This window comes from Eleutherodactylus coqui, chromosome 6 (genome assembly GCF_035609145.1).
Source record: "Eleutherodactylus coqui strain aEleCoq1 chromosome 6, aEleCoq1.hap1, whole genome shotgun sequence".
Taxonomy (NCBI): Eukaryota; Metazoa; Chordata; class Amphibia; order Anura; family Eleutherodactylidae; genus Eleutherodactylus; species Eleutherodactylus coqui.
In genome coordinates, this window is record NC_089842.1 from 141,699,894 (window position 1) to 141,722,611 (window position 22,718).

The 22,718-nt window shown below is 40.6% G+C and overlaps 1 long non-coding RNA gene across 1 annotated transcript; it reads left to right on the forward strand.

Annotated features, from left to right (window-relative positions):
- The first annotated feature begins 4,103 nt into the window (after nucleotides 1–4,103).
- Nucleotides 4,104–22,061, forward strand: LOC136631481 (uncharacterized). Its single transcript, XR_010793026.1, has 3 exons — nucleotides 4,104–4,209; nucleotides 20,973–21,017; nucleotides 22,048–22,061. It is a non-coding gene; the product is annotated as an uncharacterized lncRNA (long non-coding RNA).
- Nucleotides 22,062–22,718: the final 657 nt, after the last annotated feature.

Genomic DNA, 22,718 nt, shown 5'->3' on the forward strand with positions numbered 1-22,718 from the left:
AGTTATTTTTTTTGTTTACTTTTTAGTGTAGTTTTATTTAACTTTTCAGCTGACTTTGTAGCTTGCAGAAAACCACATGTAGCTGCGTAACGCCTGCAAATAATTTATAGTTGCTGGACTCTCAGCTTTGAACAACATCTGAGGCAGCTGACATGCACTATGTGTATTTGCTGTTTCCCTGTTTAGAGTTGTTTTCTTTTTACATTCACAAAAAAAAAGCAAAAAAAACACTGACAACTAATTGCTGCAATGCCCGAGTAGCACGATATGTTAGAACAGAAAGCCACAGAGCATAGATTGTATAATTGGGAACAGTCCCTATTTTGTGCAGTGTAATTGAAACCCCTCACCCCAAAGGTAACTGTGTTAGGCCCAATGTCCTTGGGCAGATTTTAATTATAAAATCCGTGCGGGAGATCCGCACCTCTAGCCGCCCATGGGGATGCATTAGTATCCGCAAGACAACTTAAAGCATGTGGATGTGATTTTTTTTTCGCAGCATGCTCCCTTTTTCTGCGGATCCCGTGGGACAGCTTCCATTGAAGTTAATGAAAACCGTCCGATCGATGGCACAGCCACAGCTGTCACTGTGGACATGCTGTGGATCCGCAGTAAAGCAGGAGACTTAAAAAAAATTGCACTGCACATGTGTCCGGCACGTTACCAGCACATCCAGATGCATTCGCCATGCCGAAGAAAGAACATCCGGCCTGCACAGAGGAGATGAACGCTGGAGCTGAACAGGTAAGAAAATGTTTTTTTCTGCCCATGTCTCTGGGCACGGCTGGATTCGGCTGCGGAATTCAGCAGATGGAATCTGTGTGACAAGCGGACATTAGGCCTAAGGTCTGTAAATAATTTGCTGTAACCGGACTCATGACTTTGAAAAATGTCTGAGGCAGCTGACTCGCACTATGTGTATTTGTTGTTTCCCTGTTTGGATTTCTTTTTGTTTTATATTCACAAAAAATGCCACAAACTAAATAAATTGCAATCCCTGGGTGGCATGACATCTTTGTAAACTGTCCTTGCTTTGTGCTGCATAATTTAAATTCCCTCACCCCAGTGCTAGCTAAATAAGACCTGGAAATAATTTCTAGTGGCCAGACTCGCAACTTTGAATATCATCTGAGGCCACAAACAGAGAACTGCAATATTCCCCATGCCAAAGGGTAGTCTGTCTGATTTGTTGCTATATACAGTGACAGCAGCAGAAATATACCCTCTCCCAATGTACAGACCACATTTTGTGTAAACATGTAAATCTGTTGCAGCTAATTTCTCTACTCCCTCCAATTGAACCCTGTTTATGTTCTGTGCTGGTATACAAGCTTTCATACCATAAGCAATATATCTTCTCTAGAATATTTGTCCCTCAGAACAGACCATGTTTTATATAGGTATTTAACAGTGATGCAGCTTCTCTGTCCTGTACTCAGCTGTGCCGATGTTATATAGGGCTATGTCATGTGATGCAGATATCCAATGAAACTGCTACACATAAGCAAGATGGAGGACATATTTGGTGACATTATCCAAGTACCCTGGCTGCTAATTGGCTGCACTCTGACCTCTATAGCAGACCTTTTGGGAAATTCTATTTTCCTGTGATTTTCACCAAAAATCAGGTTGGACTTACCCAATTCAATTTAGTAAAAATTAGGGTGATTTGTTTGCCTAGTCGATCAAGACGAGCAACACTCATCAATAGAAAAAAATCAAAAAAGTCATAGACAACCCCATTAAACACTCTGCTGATTCTGTCTAGCTGATAAAGCAATGACTCTCTCATGCCTTTAGAATGACTCCCACTCAATAAGCTTCACTGATGTGTGATTGTATTGGAAAGACTTATAGCCTAGGCCAGGTGTGGGTAAGTGAAGCTAAGCTCTACGGATTTAAATAATCCTCCAACATTGTCAGAATCCACCATAGAAGCTAAATTTATCCTCCCATCGGCAGCTGCAGTGACTCTAGTTACAGACCCATCCCAATGGTTTTTAGACAATGTTACTTGACAGAACTTTTCAGCCTTCCATGGCTATAACCTATAACAATGGCAGCATCACACACAGAGGTAATAGTTGCTACAGTCTCATCGGGTTCCTGTCCTGGTAAAAGAGGCCTCTTGAAAGAGACAATAAATTATTGACGACCCTTCACCTTTTTTTGCATTGAAAGATCAACAAAGTGTCAAGTAAAATCATTTGCTGTCGCTCGTTGTTCATTGCAGTAAATCATCGAGATCTAGCAATGCATGTGAAACAAAACTCTGTTCTTTAGAGGAATGTATCATCAGTGGTACTTCTAGGTGGATATTGCTCAGCATCATTCTTCTGGATTGGGTACACTACAGAACCTATGTGGTCACTTCTTATTTGAAGGTGTTAACTTTTAACACTTAAAATCATTATCTTTTGTACTCCTAATCTACATTTTAATTCACTTCTGTGCCCTATTTTTTGACATGCCCCCCATTTTCATTGGGGTTCTTATCCCCTAGCAGCAGCTTGAGGGGAGTGTTTAGTCAGGTAACAGGAAGAGAGAGCCTGTGATTGGAGGATCAGCTTTCCGCACGGGTTGGGTGAGAGGATGCAGTTAAAAAGGAGTAGGGGTGGAGTTTAGTTTGTCAGAGTCTAATTGTAAGAGAGGAAGACATAACATCAGGAGGAATCCAGTGAAGTGGGAAGGAGAAAGTGTGAGTACAAAAGCTAGAATATGTTGAGAAGAGAAAGGGCATAAGAGAGAACTTTTGTGGACAGACAACTAGACAAAAAAAAGAAATACTAACAGTAAGAAACAGAAAGGCAAAGCACAGTGTTCATAAATGGGCCTTTATTTGCAAGTGTCACAGTAACCATCCCCAAAGTAGAGTATACAGATGCATGTTCCTGTATTTAACCCTGTAATCATCTACCTCAACCAAAAAGTAATGCTGTTTGTATGAAGTTTAGTGAAGAAAAATCTCTCTCAGTAAAATGAATAGTTTTATTGTTTTACTGTTCAACCTGCTTCCTGGAGTCCCTTCTCACCACCGTTAACATCTGCACTGAGGTACCACACTACACTCCAGGGGACAAGATAAATTTCCCCTTTTTATTTCACATTTTCCATTTTTATTATTATTTTGTCTGGCACAGGTCTCGGCCTGTATATGGACTGGCGTCACGGACTTGACAACTTTACCACCATACACTGCCCGACTGTACGGGCAGCACCAACCGCCAAATTAGAACACCATTCACACTGCAGAGTTTTCCTGAAGGCGCGGTTTGGGAAATGGGGAGAGGAGCGGAGCCACCGCCGCTGCCATTGCTGTCACCCAAACCCCTTCGCGGCCTGTGGGAATCACAAATACGATTAGAATTGATTATCTGTAATTCCCCTTTATGTATACAACATACTGTACATCTGTTCCTTTTTTAGTTAATGTAGCAACATCCACACAGTCACACAATAATCCAAAGCCGAGGGAATGTTCGCAACAGAGATGTTGGGCTGGCCTTATGTTAGAGTGGTTTACATGGGACAACTATTCTGTGAATAGTCACTCAATATAGTCGTCGAAGTATTGGACAACTATTGCTTGTGTGCATTTACAAAGAGCGATTGTTGTTCACTTGTTTAATTTTACAGTTACTGCAGCACACACTGCCCCCAAAATAGCCATAAAATCAGAAGAATAGTCCCATATGTCCATGAGTGGCTCCTCCCTTCTCCATTCCTTAAAGTTCTACCACCTAAAGCAATGAGGTGTAACATCATATACAGAGATTGTCCACTGTAACATATAGGAGGATTCAAAACTTCAAAACTCTGAGATTAGATCACTTTTTCTTATTTGTTCACATATTGATTACTGTCTAACGAAATAAATACAAATACATAAGAAGTCAACCACTACTTTCCATGTGTGCCTGTCTGTAATACAGCTCTGTCTGGGGTCTAGCTGCTTATCTACAGCTATTTTGAGATGCCAGACTCTGCAGCATTGATGCGTGTGTAAGTTTCCATATATTGATGTTGGGATCTCACTCACCCAATACAATGCGACTGATGTAGAACAGTGGTGTCCAGTTTCTGACACTAAAGCCTCGCTCTCTGTCACACTAAAGCCTCACTCTCTGTAGACGGCTCCATTCCAGAGCTGAAATCAGAGGGTCCTAGCTCCCTGCCCATCACTCCCACCGCCGTCTATAAGGGGCAAAGGTAAGTTCCACGGCTTTACGAAATCCTCTTCTAAACAATTAATACTTTTATATTGATTGCAGGTTTATATTGTATTATCTAAAATGTTCAAAGGCAATATATCTGTTTATATAATTACTTGAAAGAATTGCTTACTTCATAAGACTTGAATCACTCAGCTCATAGTATGTTCTGATTTACTAATATATTTTGTATTGTGGTTTCTGGATTCTAATTTCATGACGCCAAGTTGCTACCCATAGACCACCTTATAAGTAGCAACTTCCTTCCAGGGGTGCCAATCCAAGAGTGCCTGTGGAGTGTTGAGTGAACCAAACTAGTACAACCCTTTTTCAGTTCAAAATTTGCTAAAAGTTTGGTTTGTAACAAACCCGAACCGAGTTTATGGCAAAGTTCTACCCAAAACAGGGTTCTACTGATCCAGTTCACTCAACACTGGTGTATATACCATTGTATAAGGGCAAAACACCTGAGTGTTTTTCTCCCCTTATACAGCAGTGATAATTAATAGGAGTTTAGTGGTTTACTAAATGAATACTACAGCTGAGAAAATATAGTACATGCCCTATGTTCCCCGCATGTAGTAAATAGATTGTGCATGAAAGATCGGGCAACATCTATCTTCCCGCCTCTTTTTTCAAACTCCTGCACTCTGGCGCGGAGTTTGAACTGCCGGCAAAGGAGAAGAAATCTCCCTCATTCAGGCACAGCTACGCTCTGTATTGCTGAGTATAGTTGCGCGTACAACAGTGTGTTTTCGCCCTAAGAGCAATAAAAGCTCTGCGCTTTAATGGCTCTTAGATAATACTATACACCAGTTTTAAGGGCTGTGGTGAACTTACAGTTCAGTTCAACCTAATTCGGACCGAACTGAACTTTCTGCAAAAGTTTGGCGGATCAGCTGAACTGAAGTGTTCAAAAGTTCACTCAACACTAGTCAATAGGAATAAGTGTAGCTCCTTACATGTGATCTAATACATAGGAGCAAGTATTATTACTTGGTCCCCCTTTGGGCCCTATGCAGTTACATAGGTTGCACTTACAGTATTACCTTCATGCAAATACGCATACAAATCCTGGTCCCCAATATCTGCTCTCTATACATGCTTAATTACGTGAGCTTTATTTGAACTGGCCTCTAACTCACTAAGACCCAAATTGATCTCCAACCAGGTTTCCTGGATACAGATCTAACAGATACATTTGAATGGTACTTATGAAAACTTCACAAGTAATTACTACTCGTGGACTTTTTGAGTTGTGAGGTTTAACCTGCTCAGCACCTGGGATTTAAGGAGAAATATTGTCTTACATGGCAAAGATCACCATGGTTTAGTAAAACTGCAGGTCCAGGTATTGCAGCTATAATACCGATATATACCATATTACAGCCAGATGAAACTGGATGCACAACCAGATACAGATGTAGGTGAAAATGGTAGTCGTTTAGGTGCTGTTGTCTTACCACAAATTGAGAAGGGTACATACATATAAGGGCTCTCCCACATGAACGTATTATTACAGCATATTCCGCATGCGGGTTTTGCTGCAGGAATATGCTGTATTAATCGGCCATAGGCTGCCAAGTTGCTGCTCACACAAATTGTTCAAAATAAGTGTGCAAGAAAAATCGCAGCATGTTCTATCTTGACATGTAATATGTGTGCATACGCGCCAAGATAGTACATGGCGATTGGCGGTATGCAGCAAGTACATAATGCCACTCGCGGGTGGCATGTAGCAAATTATGGCCATCTGAGCCCAGCTTAAATGATAACTGCATCCTTTTGGGTTACTCCATCTACAGATCAAACGTGATGATGCAACCACAAAACATGTACACAAAAAAAAGTCCATATAACCTCGTGCTGTGTTCATGTTACTAAATGTAGTTTCATACAGAGAGAACACACTGACTATCACATGTACATGGTTTCTATCTGCTCTGTGCCAGCGGGGGATTCTAGACCCTTGATGTTACTATTTACAATTCTCTTTCATGTATCCTGCACTTTGATCATTCTCAGAAAATCAGGACACATTAGTTCCATTTTTAAAACCACTGACATTACAGAAGTATAAAATAAATGCCACACTCAACCAGTTAGACATCTCGGATCTTTTGTCATACGGGGTGACAGAAATTCCTGATGGCGGCTCTGTGCTTAACGAGTCAATTTAAATGTTCCTGCTGATTGTAATGCCCAAACATGTTGTGAGTCTGGCATTTCCAACACCGGTCTTAGTATAATTTCGCTTGAGCCTGATGCACCAATGATGTCCATTTTTTCAGACGTACCTGTGACTTTTTTTAATGCAAGTGTGTACCCAGCCTAATATATGACGAGGCGCACAACATTTTATTGTGGGTTTTGTTCCGGATTTTGGTTTTTGTTCCTGACTCATATAGGTGGTAGTCTGGCAAAACATATGGAATGATACTGAACCTGATAACCTCATTAGTGATATGGGACAAGTTGAAGCCTGTTATCTCTGGCTAATCCTGTAAGTGAGTGACTCAGCCTATCTAGATATAGAACAAGAGAAAATAAACTCTGCCCCATGAACACCATGAGTGGCTAATAAGAGAAGAAGTTATCAACCAAGACTCCAGTTATATCAACAGTTCATTACATATTGACAAGACACAAATGTAGGGTGTCACAATTGGTCATCTGCCATGTAAAGAATAGAATTCCGGAGTAATAGGACGTATTAGCTACTAAACTGTAGTGAGCGGCAGAGAACATTGGGGTCATTCAGACAAGAAGTGGTGGAGAACAATGGTGCATGCTCTTATGTAGGTGATATTTTTCATTGGTTTCCCTTCTACACACTTGGTCTATAGTTTTTTGCCTATCTCATTTATAAGGAACTTGGTCGGACAAGAAATACATTGTACAATCTGGGTTCCTCAACTTGTGGCGCTGCAGCTATGGCAAAGCTATTTTCCACACATTGTATCATTTGTTTGATAGTTTGGTATGTAACGGTTGCCCTTCGAAGATTTATGACCCTGAATGATGTTACGCCAATCTTAAACACTAAGTTCATACATGTGAAAGCCAGTTCGGGGATGGACCGGCTAGGATGACGGAGCATAGGGGGCATTCAGGATTGTGCAGTTACACAGGGACTGGATAATAAAGTAGTGGGTGAGTCGTGGCAAAGGCATGGCCACATGCGTTCCCAGTGTAGGGGACATACGGGGCGCTCATAATGGATCGCGAAGACATAGCAGCAGAGTCCGCTTCTTTGCTCACTTAACTTTAATAAATGGAATAGAAATTAACAAAGTTCACTCTCATCAGTCCAGGAAATGTAGGCAATGTGAGGCAGAGCCAATCATTTTTTTTTTCACGCAGCGAATCTCTCACTCCAATCAGTATGGGTTAGGAAAGAGAAAAGATGGATCGCACTCAGGGAGTGACCTGCTACCAATACTACTAAAGCTACACATATCACTTCTGGTCTCACACATGCTCCCATTTTGGTGCACACTTCCAGGCTTCAGCGTACATTGGCATACACTTACGAACGCCTGAGTGTGCTGTGGTGCACCTTTTCCAAATGCCATCCACCACTGCCAGTAATGTAGATAAATGTTTATGGTATATATATATATACACTACCGTTCAAAAGTTTGGGGTCACCCAAACAATTTTGTGTTTTCCATGAAAAGTCACACTTATTCACCACCATGCGTTGTGAAATGAATAGAAAATAGAGTCAAGACATTGACAAGGTTAGAAATAATGATTTGTATTTGAAATAACATTGTTTTTACATCAAACTTTGCTTTCGTCAAAGAATCCTCCTTTTGCAGCAATTACAGCATTGCACACCTTTGACATTCTAGCTGTTAATTTGTTGAGGTAAGCTTGTGAAATTGCACCCCACGCTTCTAGAAGCATCTCCCACAAGTTGGATTGGTTGGATGGGCACTTCTGGCGTACCATACGGTCAAGCTGCTCCCACAACAGCTCAATGGGGTTCAGATCTGGTGACTGCGCTGGCCACTCCATTACCGATAGAATACCAGCTGCCTGCTTCTGCTGTAAATAGTTCTTGCACAATTTGGAGGTGTGTTTAGGGTCATTGTCCTGTTGTAGGATGAAATTGGTTCCAATCAAGCGCTGTCCACTGGGTATGGCATGGCGTTGCAAAATGGAGTGATAGCCTTCCTTATTCAGAATCCCTTTTACCCTGTACAAATCTCCCACCTTACCAGCACCAAAGCAACCCCAGACCATCACATTACCTCCACCATGCTTAACAGATGGCGTCAGGCATTCTTCCAGCATCTTTTCATTTATTCTGCGTCTCACAAACGTTCTTCTTTGTGATCCAAACACCTCAAACTTGGATTCATCCGTCCACAACACTTTTTTCCAGTCTTCCTCTGTCCAATGTCTGTGTTCTTTTGCCCATCTTAATCTTTTTCTTTTATTGGCCAGTCTTAGATATGGCTTTTTCTTTGCCACTCTGCCCTGAAGCCCAAAATCCCGCAGCTGCCTCTTCACTGTAGATGTTGACACTGGTGTTTTGCGGGTACTATTTAATGAAGATGCCAGTTGGGTACCTGTGAGGCGTCTGTTTCTCAAACTAGAGACTCTAATGTGCTTATCTTCTTGCTTAGTTGTGCAACGCGGCCTCCCACTTCTTTTTCTACTCTGGTGAGAGCCTGTTTGTGCTGTCCTCTGAAGGGAGTAGTACACACAGTTGTAGGAAATCTTCAATTTCTTAGCAATTTCTCACATGGAATAGCCTTCATTTCTAAGAACAAGAATAGACTGTCGAGTTTCAGATGAAAGTTCTCTTTTTCTGGCCATTTTGAGCGTTTAATTGACCCCACAAATGTGATGCTCCAGAAACTCAATCTGCTCACAGGAAGGTCAGTTTTGTAGCTTCTGTAACGAGCTAGACTGTTTTCAGATGTGTGAACATGATTGCACAAGGGTTTTCTAATCATCAATTAGCCTTCTGAGCCAATGAGCAAACACATTGTACCATTAGAACACTGGAGTGATAGTTGCTGGAAATGGGCCTCTATTCACCTTTGTAGATATTGCACAAAAAAACAGGCATTTGCAGCTAGAATAGTCATTTACCACATTAGCAATGTATAGAGTGCATTTGTTTAAAGTTAGGACTAGTTTAAAGTTATCTTCATTGAAAAGTACAGTGCTTTTCCTTCAAAAATAAGGACATTTCAATGTGACCCCAAACTTTTGAACGGTAGTGTATATATATATATATATATATATATATATATATATATATACAGCACCCTTTTTACCTCTTGTAACTGCCTGATGTGCTCCCTCCGAAACACGTTACAGAGCTGTACCCATTTTATCCTTTGGCAATAAACTCTCCATTGATGAGGCATGTTCATTACCTGTGTGTACACCCATCCTTTGGCTTAACTGGTTTTCGTGGATACAGGGGATTGTGGTGGCTTGGTCTGGTCTCTCACACCACCCTGGTGAAGTAAGTAAAAGGTTTACTTTATTCCATACAGATCATCAGTATTATTGGTTGGAGGTCACTCCTTGAGCGCGATCCATCTATTTTCTTTCCTAACCAATGCTTATTCCCTGTACCTTGGTATAAGGCCTGTGATTGGTGCTCTCTGGAATCGGAGGTCCTAAATGGACGGGGAGTCCTCCCTGCTCACTGAGATTTTATAATACAAGGTGATCATGGTTGTGAGTAGGGGCCGATCTTGGTTTTCTGTGGCGACCTCATTACACATGAAAATGCCATCAGTTCTACCTCGTGCCCTTTTTATTAAAGTGATAGTGTCTTTAAACTTTACTAACGATAAACTCAGATCCAAAGCAAACACAAAGTCCACTAGGAAGGGTGTAGTGCTACCCCACTACACACGTAACAGATGGATAATGATGATGTTGCCTCCATTTTTAACCTGTTTATCTTGTTCAGGGGAGGGACAGTGGAAGCTCGAAAAGGTCCCTGCTACATCTGTTCTTATGCTGAGAGCAGTTCATCTATGTTTTATTAAGTTTACATGATATTTAGTGGAAATGTAGTATTACATGCCTGTCATTCAAATGAATGCCTGACTGTGTAATGCATGGATAAGCCAGGAATGCAAAGTGGGAGACATTGATACTTAGTAGCTCTCTGCTTTGACTCATAGGGTGGGCCAACTATGTGCGAAGGACTTCTCTCTATGATGTCCTAGTAGGGTGTGGAAAGGAGTTATCTTCATGAGACAACTCCTGTAAATATGGGATTGCAGATTTCTATGAGAAACAATTGCCAGACTAACAGTAAACCTAAACTATTTGATCCAAGACAAAAGAAATGTAAGTGTTTTTTTAGCAAGAGATGGGAAAAATAATTATGGTGGGGCTCGTGTGGTGCAGAGTGTTAAGGCAATAGAAATGCACTACTAAATCTCTCGCTCACGACCTGAAGGTTACAAGTTCAATCCCTGAATGGTTCAGGTAGCCGGCTCAAGGTTGACTCATCCTTCCGAAGTTGGTAAAATGAGCACCCAGCTTGGTGGGGGTAATAAATAAATTACCTGAATGCGCTGCGGAATAAGTTGGCGCTATACAAATAGCCAGATTTATGTTATTTTTATTTTATTTACGGAAATGTTTAACATGATAATACAGCTTAAAGGGGTTGTACCAAGATTAGAGGTTATCCCCTATCTACAGGGGATTGCTGATCGGTGGGGGGCTTTCAGCTGAGAACCCCATCAATCTTGGGGATGAAGGTCACATGTCCACTATCCTCTTCATTGTGGGATTACTGCACCCACGCCCCATAGTAAGGAGGAGACTGAATGGAAAGCTGGACATACAAGTCAACTGGCACTCCATTCACTTTCAATGGGAATGACGAGATACCTGAGCAGCAAACTCAGCTATTTCCATCAGCCCCATTGAAGTGAATGGAGCGTTGACCACACTTGCTGAGCTAGCGCTCCATTTATTCTGGCAGAAGGACACATGGGACGCCTGTTCTCTAGATTAGTTATTCCCCTATGCATATGAGATAACTTGTAATCCCCTTTAATAAATCATAGAACAATTATCCTGGCTCAGCAATAGCAACCACAACCTATGGACAAGAGTACCACTGTTTCTAGAAAAAAAAGACCATCTTTTCTTCCAATCACAGATAACCCCTTTAGGCATCAGTTCACATGGTGTCAACCGCAGTGTCTTGACTCTGAACCTTGTATAGACGCCACAAAGTAATGGAACATCTCACTTTAAAGATCCCTGTAAAGTAAATTAGTGAAGGCTCTGATTTTTAATCTCTAGTGCTTCGTACATTATAAGACAACACATGGAAAGCTGTAGGGTTTTGCACATTGCAGGAATCTTTTCCTATATATCCTCCAGCTACAAACTGAGAACATGATTCATGCGGTTTATCTGGGCCATTTGATGATGATCTGTGATTTCATGATGAGTGCAGAAGTGTTACTGAGTACAGATAGCCCACGTCCCTGGCACCCAGGGGGCAGAGGAATGTGCTATATTTAAAGAGATGTGAGATTACAAAGGACTATGAGACAATAGCGGGACATGAAAATAAACTTGATATTTAAGCAGCTGTCAGGCTCGTTCCTCTGGTACCCTGAGATTTTCAGATAGCTTTAATGACAAATTCAGATTTCTTTCCAAATATGCCTTGGACAATAAATAATGAAGCTTCTGGATCCCATTGGGAATTGTTAAATATAGAGTTATTGCTGTTTATGTTGGAGCAGAGGTAACCCCACTGAGATTTAACCAGTGACATAGGAAAAGCATTCCAGTGCTGTTTTTACAGTAAACTTTCCCACTTGCATCTGGATCCCAGGACTTCCATATTATTCCTGCGCCGCTCATCAGCTGTATGACAGGTCGGCAAAAGAAGTCCTTGAAGTCCTTAATAGTGTTCTTCCTATACATTTAACACACAGTATTTGTATGATGAAGCCAAATGTCAACTCACAGATCACATTGACTTAAAGTAAGGTTGAGGTTTTGATGCAAAGAGTAGCGCTGTATGCTGCCTTATCTTTGCCACTAAAAGGAATCAGACCCCTGACAGTGACTCCTAGACCTCTGAACAAAGCCTTATATACAGTAAACAGCCATCTCCCTGAGTGAGTTTCATTACTAAAAATTAAGACTGAGCATTGACTATCATTTTGACTTGCTGATTGAGGAACATGAATTCACAATATATGACAGGAAGTTGGCATTTCTATCACAAAAAGAAGTAAAAAAAAACCACATATATCTGGGTGCAATGTACCATAATGCAATTTTTGCTACACTACAAAGCTAAAATATTAAATTATATGTACAATAGAGATTTTGCTGAATTACTTCTATTAGAGTTTCTTTTTTTTTTAACTTTATCACTATTTGCTACAAAGTCTCCCTCAAGCAGATGAAGGGTGGTGAAGGCCTCTAGACTAAAAATTCAGCGAGCATCCATCTCCAGTAACCATATCAGAGTGCATGGCTACCTTAACCTGGACATAAGCATTAGATACAATGTATGTCAATGTGTTCACAAAAAAACTAAGAAATGTATGCATATCAACTCTGGAATGGAGTCTTCCTCAGGCATGATGCCTGATGCCTTAGGCCTCCTTCCCACGAACGGATTTCCGCCGCGTAATTCGCGGCGAAAATCCGCTGCGTTGCACGCAGCTATTAGGTTCTATTGAACCTAATAGCTCCATGCTCACGATGCGTAATTCCACCGCGGAATTACGCACCGCGATTTCTCCCGTCCTCACCCGCAGCATGCTCTATTTTCTGCGGGTGAGGACGGGCTGTACGCACTGACGGCTTCCATTGCAGTCAATGGAAGCCGTCCATTCACGCTATCTCCCGCTGTAACCAGCGGGAGATAGCGTGAAAAAACGCTTTCCCGCCCACCGCCGAGCGTCATATGACGCCAAATGACGCGGTCCGGCCGCGTCACGTGACACGGCTGGTGACGCGAGAGCGGTGGGCGGTGACGAGCGGTGACGAGCGGTGACGCGGCGGTGGTGGGCGGGGAAGCGATTTCACGCTATCTCCCGCAGGTAAGTATAGGGGCTCTGGGGGGCGCCGTGACGGGCTTCACAGCGGAATATTACGCTGCGGAGCCCGTCACGCTCGTGGGAAGGAGGCCTTATTAGGCAGACTTCCGAAGTTGAAATGCGTAGCTTTCTTTTCTTTTTTGTAAACAATAAAGACGTTTTTAATTCAGGAATTTAGTCCAGTACTTTATCAGTCAAGATTTCAAGAGTAGCGTCTACAGTTAGTTGGTATCTCTTGAGTATTGCACCTGGTTTTGAGTCCAGGGAAAGGCTCTTCCGGTGAACCTGGAAAGGTTTATAATTCTATCCAATATTTGGCCAATAAGGTTTATCCTCTTTTATTCAGAAGTGCTTTTGAGCATTTTAACACATATTGTTCAGGGAAAAGCAACAACTATTTATTTATGGGTAACCTAACCTACTACACCAGATAGCGCCCACTTGTCTTTTCATCCTTTTGTTCATTTTCCCAAATTCTGAATCTAAAACTTATGTCCCTCCACTTGGTGTAGTGATGTCATTTAATGTAAAGTTCTTAGCCAATGAACACCAAGAAATGTAAGCTGTATAGACTAGAGCAAAATCTAATCTGCAGTTTGAAAACAGAATCAGTTGGGGTCCTCCATCATGATTAACCCCTTAATGACGCGGCCCTTTTTTAAATTCCATTTTCGTTTTTTCCTCCCCCCTTTAAAAAAAATCATAACTCCTTTATTTATCCATCGACGTCGCTGTATGACGGCTTGTTTTTTGCGGGACGAGTTGTATTTTTCAATGGTGCTATTTAAAGTACCATATAATGTACTGAAAAACTTTTAAAAAATTCTAAGTGGAGTAAAATGGAAAAAAAACAACATTTCGCCATCTTTTAGTGCGTCTTGTTTCGACGGCGCACAAACAGCAAAAAAAATGACATGATAACTTTTTTCTATGGGTTGGTACGATTACTACGATACCAAACTTGTATAGGTTTTTTCTTACTATACTCCTCTTTTTTTTTTTTAAAGACATTTAATTTTTTTCAATTATTTTCTGCCGTCATTTTGTGCGCGCAATAACTTTTTTATTTTTCTGTCGACATAGTTCAGCCAGGGCTCATTTTTTGAGGGATGTTCTGTAGTTTCTGATAGTACTGATTTGGAGTACATACGACTTTTTGATCGCTTTTTATTGTGTTTTTTCTGGGAGACAGGGTAACTAAAAAAGTGTATTTCTGGCGTTCTTTATTTTTTTTTTTGGACGACGTTCACCGTGTGGGAAAAATAATGTGCTACTTTGATAGATCGGACTTTTACGGACGTGGCAATACCAAATACATATTTTTAATTTATTATTTAGATTTTTTAATAATAGATATGGCAAAAGGGGGGTGATTTAAAATTTTGCAACTTTTTTTTTTTTCAATTAAAAAAAACTTTATTGATTCTTTTTTTTACATTGCTTTGAAGTCCCCCTGGGGGACTTTAATATGCGATGCTTTGATCGCTCCTGCAGTATGACGTAATGCTATAGCATTACGTCATACTGCTTTTTGACAGGCAGCCTATGAAGCCACCCCACGGGGATGGCTTGATAGGCAGTCTATTAAGGCAGCCCTGGGGCCTTTCATTAGGCCCCCAGCTGCCATGACACCTGCACGGCTCCCCCGATCTCACCGCGGAGGGGCCGCGCGGGACCCCCGAACATCGTTCGGGGGATTTAAATGCCGTTGTCAGAATTGACAGCGGCATTTAAATGGTTAATAGCCGCAGCTGACACCCGCACTGTATGAAGAGAGGTTGCCACGCAACCTCTCTTCATACATAGCCCGCCGCTCCATGACGTACCTATACGTCATTGGTCGTGAAGGGGTTAATATGGACACCCTAACTTGCTGGGTTCGAAGAGTTAAAGCCCTCTTACATGGCCTGAATATTGGGCACCAATGTTTGCCTGAATGTTCATTCACTCAACATTCAGGACATGTAAAAGGATGACAGATCAGCAGACAAATGACTGAACACTTGTTCGCTGGCCTATAGGAAGGAACATTTGTACTTATGATCGCTTGACCCCATAAGCAGTTCTCTGCCTGCCTAAATGAAAAGTTAAAGAGTATTGATCAACATACTTGTCAATCGGCGCTTGCTATATCAGGCCCAAAATTCGGCCTGTTTAAAAGAACCCTTATATAGTTGATCAGTCTGCCACTGATTGAATATGCAAAAAAAATTGTTCCAAAAGAGATGAGGGTTTAAATTCAGGGTGTATGAAAAAGCCTGATCCATCGCTACATCTCAATATTGGTGTCTTATATTGAAATAACAATATTGTGATTGAATATGACGGCATGGATGCGCTACATGATGGCATGACGCACAGGCCCCTGGGGCTACAGAACATGGATTTAAATTTTGTATTGTAACCCCTAATAGATATAGAGTAAAACCTAATTGCAAAGTTGAAGAGTAGCATGTAGCTTTCCGCGTGTCTCTAAGTCCCGCGAAGTAAGTTAAACGTCTTCAAAGCGGACTCCTTCTGCTACAATACATGCATGAGGCCAATTAACAGTGCAGTCCAGGGCTGACACTATCATTACAAGACTCTGTTAGTGAGTGGAGAGGTGCCAATTCAATGCAGGTGCAGTGCAAGTTACTAGGAAGAGCATGACCCAATCAGAAGACAATACAAGACTCAACGTGAAGTGTGGGTTGGTATTTTGCACTCACCTCATTGAATCTGTGTTCATTCCAGGGACACTCAATGCTAATTGGTACCTGAATCTCCTGCAGATAACAGTGGATGACTTCCTGGGTGATCTGCCCCTATTTTAGCAGAAGGAGGCCACTTTTCTTACTTCAGTCATAGCATTAGTCCCACAGGACTTATAGAGATGCAGAAAGTGAATTTCTGCTTCTCTCATGCTGCTCTTCAACTCTGCAATTGGGTTTTACTCTCTATCTCTTACAGTGGTCACAACGCAAAATTAAAATCCATGTTCCGGGTTCTCCAGGTACACTATAGTTTTTTTCAATATTGGACACCAATATTGAGATATAGCTCTGAATCAGTCTTTTTGACTACGCTCTGTATTTCAAGAACTAGTAAAGACAGGCAGAGGTCTTAGCTTTAGAAGGAAGAATACTTGAAATACTTAAAATAGTGTATCTGACTTAGCAAACCCATTGTCAAATGAGGTTCTAAAGTAACAGAAGGAGAAGATCCTCTACTCAGGACCCTCACCCTCAGAGCATAGAATGTTTTTTTCCCGTAGGAATCAATGGAAAGTATGTACCAAAGATAGGTTAGGTTCTATCTTTATGCGCACCACTGAGCTTAGATGCGACCTTGCAGCCGCATGTCCTATCTTTGTTAGGTGTGCGAATTTACCGGTTTTCTATAAGAAACCATTGCTTTCTGTTCACGGCTATTCACACCGCTCGTGTGAATGAGCCCTAAAAGTGATTTAGCATATGCATACCTTGTTACACCTCTTTATAACTAATTAGGAAACAGTACGTGCAGTGACATTGGCCTCTGGGTCTCTTGGTCACACACTGTTTGTCAACTTTTTGAGGTCTTTAAATGGTAACCTATAAGTTTTCCTAAACTAAGTAACAAACCATGGACAGGCGTGCTTCTGATTAGAAGAAAGCAGCCATGTTATAGGCTAGGGCTACATGTGTCGTGTGACATGAAGATTGCAGTGTCGTACTGCAACGTTTCAAGCAATGATTTTCAATGATGTTATGTTCCAACTGCAACTAATGCAACTGCGATAACACAGTCTAAAAAAGTGCAGCTCAGTGGCATTTTGGCCACTGATATATATATATATATATATATATATATATATATATATATATATATATATATATATATATATGTATATATTAAAGATCAGATAAAGTAAAACAGAGCTTCCCTTCTTTTAGGCCTTGTAATCTTCTGATTGTCCTGTTCATATGAGTACGTGTCAAGTAAATTACAGAAAATGGGGTGGGGAACATGATAGTATTTAAACACTATGGTTTCTCACAGAGACCTTTCTAACAAAACGGAATTGTCCAAAGTGGAGAGCCATTTAGTTATCTAAGAATTATCTACAGAGAAGCTGCAATCCCAGAAATTCTTGACTTTCTTCTTTATCAGTAGATTACACAAGTCTGACATTGTGATGCCCACCAGGCTTACAAGGGGGCTATTTTCGGAATATTACCAGGCATGACTTTAACCTCTCATTGCATTACTGATGTTGCTACCAACATCTGTGAGATCATTGCAGGGACCTTAGTCTTAGAACAGCGTCTAATAATCCTATTATACTTCTGTATTTCATTTCTTTGTCCCATCTGTTCTAGATTTAATTTCAGGTTATTGTTAGACAGTGGAAAATAAACCAGTCCTCAGATAGCTTCACTCCTCTGGCATCTTCTGACCCGAAAAGGAGAAATAATATTTATATGCAGTTTAATGTTACATTCTTCATTCCTGGAACAACAAGAAACACTTATCTCAATGGCTGGTTGAATATCAGAGTAGAGGGATGTCCAGGGGATTCACAGATGACACACATATAGATTGGTCTGGCAACTGCCCAACATAAAGCTAATCAACAATGAGTATAGCCATAAATATACTGCTAATCAGCACCGATATCAGTCACACCCTTTACTGATAGAGCAGCAGGCATGCTCACTGTATCTACATCATGTTCTAGAAATCCTCCCTTTTATCTGAGTGATTATATAAAATATTGTCATCATTTGTATAGTTTTCTGCAGAATGTTAGGATGTGTGAATCTCAGACACCATACAGTATATGTAACAGGCCTATTACAATCCAGACCGAACACAGCAAACCTATTGTCCTTCGCCTGCAATTCACTAAATATGAAGGTCTGAGCTGCATACACAGAGATGTTTGTTCCATATTTGGGTTAAGCCTAGAACCATAAAGGAGTTTTCTTTTCTATTAACAGTTTCCAACCAGAACTTGGCCATATTGGGTAAATTAGAAGTTAGCACAATAGCTAAAGTTTAGTACTTATGTTTGCTTTGCCTACATGGATATTGATATTTTTATGTTCACTTTGACAGCCATTTTTGGAAAACTGACATCAGGAAGTGCAAGCACACGGTCACTTTTGAATTATGAGGTCTAATTATACAGATTTTGTAATCTGATTGCTGGAATACAATTATTGAAGCAGGTTCGGGAGATGAGTCCACACCATACCTGGAGGCTGTCAGCTATTTTTATTTTTGACAGCTGACAGCTGACAGCTACCAGCAACTGCTGTGATCAGAGTTAGCTCTGATCGTGGCAGTTAACTGTTCAGATGCCACGTGCTGGAGGGGGACCCCTTCCAGCGCCCCCAGAGATGCGATAGTGGGCTGTCGTTCAGGGAGCATAGCATCCTGGAGCCTACTGAAGGCTCCCAGGGCTGCCGTACATAAAAGCCTATCAAGCCCTGCCTGAGGCAGGGCTTGATAGGCAACATCAAAAATCGCTATATGCTGCAATACTGAAGTATTGCACTATGCAGTACAAGCGATCAGATGATCACAAGTTCAAGTACCCTGTGAGAACTAAATAAAAATCAAAAATGAAATGTAAAAAGTCAAAACAATCAATATATTTGGTATTACCATGTACGTGAAAGGTTGAACTATTAAAATATTACCTTATTTATTCTGCATGGTGAAGGCTGTAAAACAAAGTATGGAATGCCATACTTGCAGTTTTTTTTGTTATAACAGCTCCCCAAAAATGTAAATAAATTATCAAAAAAAACTACTAATAAAAACTGCAGTTCATCCTGCAAAAAACAAGCCCTCACACAGTGCAATCGACAAAAAAGGTTTTTAAAAAATTACGTGTCTCAGAATATGGCGATTGAAGGCAATTTTTATGAAAACTTTTTATTTACTTCTTAAAAGTAGTAAAACATTCAAAACATTTCCAAATTTGGTGCCACCATAATCATACTGACCCATAGAGCAAAGTTCATATGTCATTTTTACGGCATTGTAAGCACTGTAAAAACTAAGCACTTCCAAAAATGGTGTTTATTGCATTTTTTCCATTTCTCAACACTTAATATTTTTTTTTACGATTTTCTATACATTATATGCTACATTAAATGGTACCATTAAAATACAACTCATCCCATAAAAAGCCCTCATACAGCTATGTCAGTGGAAAAATTAAAAAGTTGTGGCTTTTGGAAGGTGTGGACAAAGAAACAAAAATAAAAAATCTCTGGTCCTGAAGGAGTCAAAGAAGATCTAGAAGAAAAGAAGTGTTAAAAAGAACTTTAATATAACATAAAAATGTGAAACTGTTTTGTAAATCTATGATATGATATTGTTTGCGGAGATGTTCACTATTATCAGGTTCTAAAGACAGCATGTCTGGTAAAATGTAAATGTTGTGGAGATCTAATTAGAGAATGGTGCTACAACATAATATCTAGTTTCAATAATGGCAAATGTGCATATATTGCGTGTAACATTGATGGACATGGTGATTTGAATGCAAACACCTTGACTCCATTGTTGACCTTTCTGACTTTGTAATGTTTTTTTTTTTTTAATTAGATTTGTACATAAACTTGGGTTACCACTAATTTTAGTACCTAAGGGTCAAAACTGATTTGGACCCGCTAAGAGATTTAATTCCGGAATCTGTAAGATTGTTGCTATGGTCCAAGCTAAAGGCTATACTATGATTTTACGAAGGTCTAAGCTTAAAGCCTCCATTATAGTCGTCACTTTTGAAAAGATCAGCTGTGAATGGATATCTCTATAAATCCACATCATTTTGCTTCTAGCTATATACCATTTTATGTATTAGCTTTAGACTAGAACTTCACCATGACTCTTTGCTAGAGTTGAGCGAACATACTTTGTCGAGCTTGATGCTCTTTCGAGTATTAGTGTACTCGATAGTGCTCGTTACTCGAACAAGCATCAAGTCGTGTTCAACCCCGCCCCAGTTTTTGGCTCCTCCCCGCTGTGACGTGCCTGTTTTGGCCCCTCCCCACCGCAGCGAGAGAGAGAGAGGGAGAGAGAGAGGGAAACACACAAACTAAGAGAAAAAAAAAGCTCGGGATCCGGCGTCCCACATACAAAAATGCTTGAGTCTCCCATTGTAGTCAATGGGGTTTGTTACTCGAGTAGAGCTCTCGAATTTTACGAAAAGCTCGACTCGAATAACGTGGACCCGAGCATTTGGGTGCTCGCTCATCTCTATTCTTTGCCATTGCACAACCAAGGATTACTGTGAAGCCCATTGGAGTCAATGGGGTCACAGTGTGAGTCACAGTTTGCCGCAACCATGACTCACAGGTCGCAAAAAATCCATCGAGCTTGCATTTTTGAAACCTTCAGGTTGTGCTTGCAGCAACCTGCAACTCGCATCATGACCCCATTGACCTCAATGTGAGTATGAGTTCACCAGGCTAAACAGTGTTTTTTGGTTGTGCAACCCCTGTCACTGCTAAAAGCCGCCATGTAGCCCTAGCTTTATAGGTGAGCTTTGCAACCAACAAACATTTGTCATTTCCATGTCATATCTTTCTGTCTTTGATGAACATCTAAGATCATATTTATATCTTTCACTATTGTCTAATATATAACTGCATTATCATATGAAATACTATTTTTAAGGACATACTGATATGTTTATATGTTTCTTAATCTACAGGTGAACAACTGCCATAATGTCTGATACAGAAGAAGTGGAATACGAGTAAGTCATACATACAACTGTTATGTTACCTAGGTCCCAAGATTCTGCTTTATTAGACTTCTCAGCCAATCAGATGCCCTTTTATTAACATACGACACTACAAAACGTCTTGCCAACTGATAGAAGAGGCATGGATTATCATCTATTTGTTACAATTTCTTATAGGTTTCAAAACAGTCAATATCAGGTTCTGTCAGATGACAGATACCTAAATGTAGGCACTAGGTTAACATTGCTTGACAAAGCATCTACTACTAATATGGTTACTAATCTGTCAATTATATTATTACACTAGCGGTCTATTTCGCAGGGGTCTATTTCGTGCAACTGTTTGTTGTTAGTGTGTGTAGTTAAAAACTTAATTTGCTACTGATATGAAGCCAACATAATAAACATAATAAAGTACAGTCTGTTCACAGCTAGCAAAGAGAAAAGGTTGGGTTGTTATACTTAAAAATTTGATGTCTCCCAAGTGGCGTCCCAAACAGATTTTAATTAAAGGGGTTGTCTAGTTTCTGGACAACCTCACTTCAATAGGACCACCTGTATTAAAATAATAAAGTGAACTATATTTACCCCTCTGCGGCCGCTGATATCTAGTAGTGCAGCCTCACTGTAGTCCCAGTGATTGCTGTGACAGATGATGTCACAGGAAATCAGAGGACTGCTGCAGCCAATGAGAGGCTGTAGCATCAACTCTCATTCTCCTGGCATCAGTGTCATGATGCCAGAAATTAATTGGCTGCAGCAGTTGCCGATTTCCTCTGACATCTGTCACAACAATCACTGGGACCACAGCAGAGGTGCAGCGCTGGATCCAGGCAACTGCAGAGGGGTAAATTTGTGGCAAATTTGGTGCAGATTGGTCTAGTTGTTTGGCTGTGCATAAAAAACAGACAACAGAAATCCATTTTTATACATATAAAAATTATAATAACCATTAGTTTAAGAAAATGTTTTTTTTTGCTTTGTTAATGTCCTATTTCTGCATTCTTTTCAATGTCTCTGGGTAAACTCTCTCACCACACAGGGAGCAGCAGGAGGGTAAGTCTTGCTTGTAATTGTATATTTGTCTGCATAGGATTGATATGATATGTTGCTGTTATTACGCTCATTATGACCTTCCAATCTGAGTTGACTATAAACTGCCTTGATTAAAAAGGGGTTGCTTTTCTTTTAAAACAGTGCCACACCTGTCCACAGGTAGTGTGTGGTATGACAGCTTAGGTCTATTTACTTCAACAGAGGGGAGCTGGAATGCAAGAAACAAACCATGGACAGGTGTGCTTCTTATTAGAAGAAAGCAGCCATGTTATAGGATAGGGCTACATGTGTCGTGTGACATGATGATTGCAGTGTCACACAGCGACGTTTAAAGCAATGATTTTCAATGATGTTATGTTCCAACTGCATCTAAAGCAACTGCAATAACACAGTCTAAAAAAGTGCAGCCCAGTTGCATTTTGGCCACAGGTCGTGAAGTCGCACTTTTCAACCATTGATATCAATGTAAATTGCATGTGACTGAGACTTTCCTATGATTGGGCAGGTTTTCTTTATCATCCAAATTGCAGCTCTGAAATAGTACTAATGAGCTGAGCTGTCCTTATGAGAAAACTCCTTTCATATTAGATTGCAATCATTATTGTCCAACCCTTTAGGCAATCCATCAAGGAAGTCTTACTAAGGGCTCATTCACAC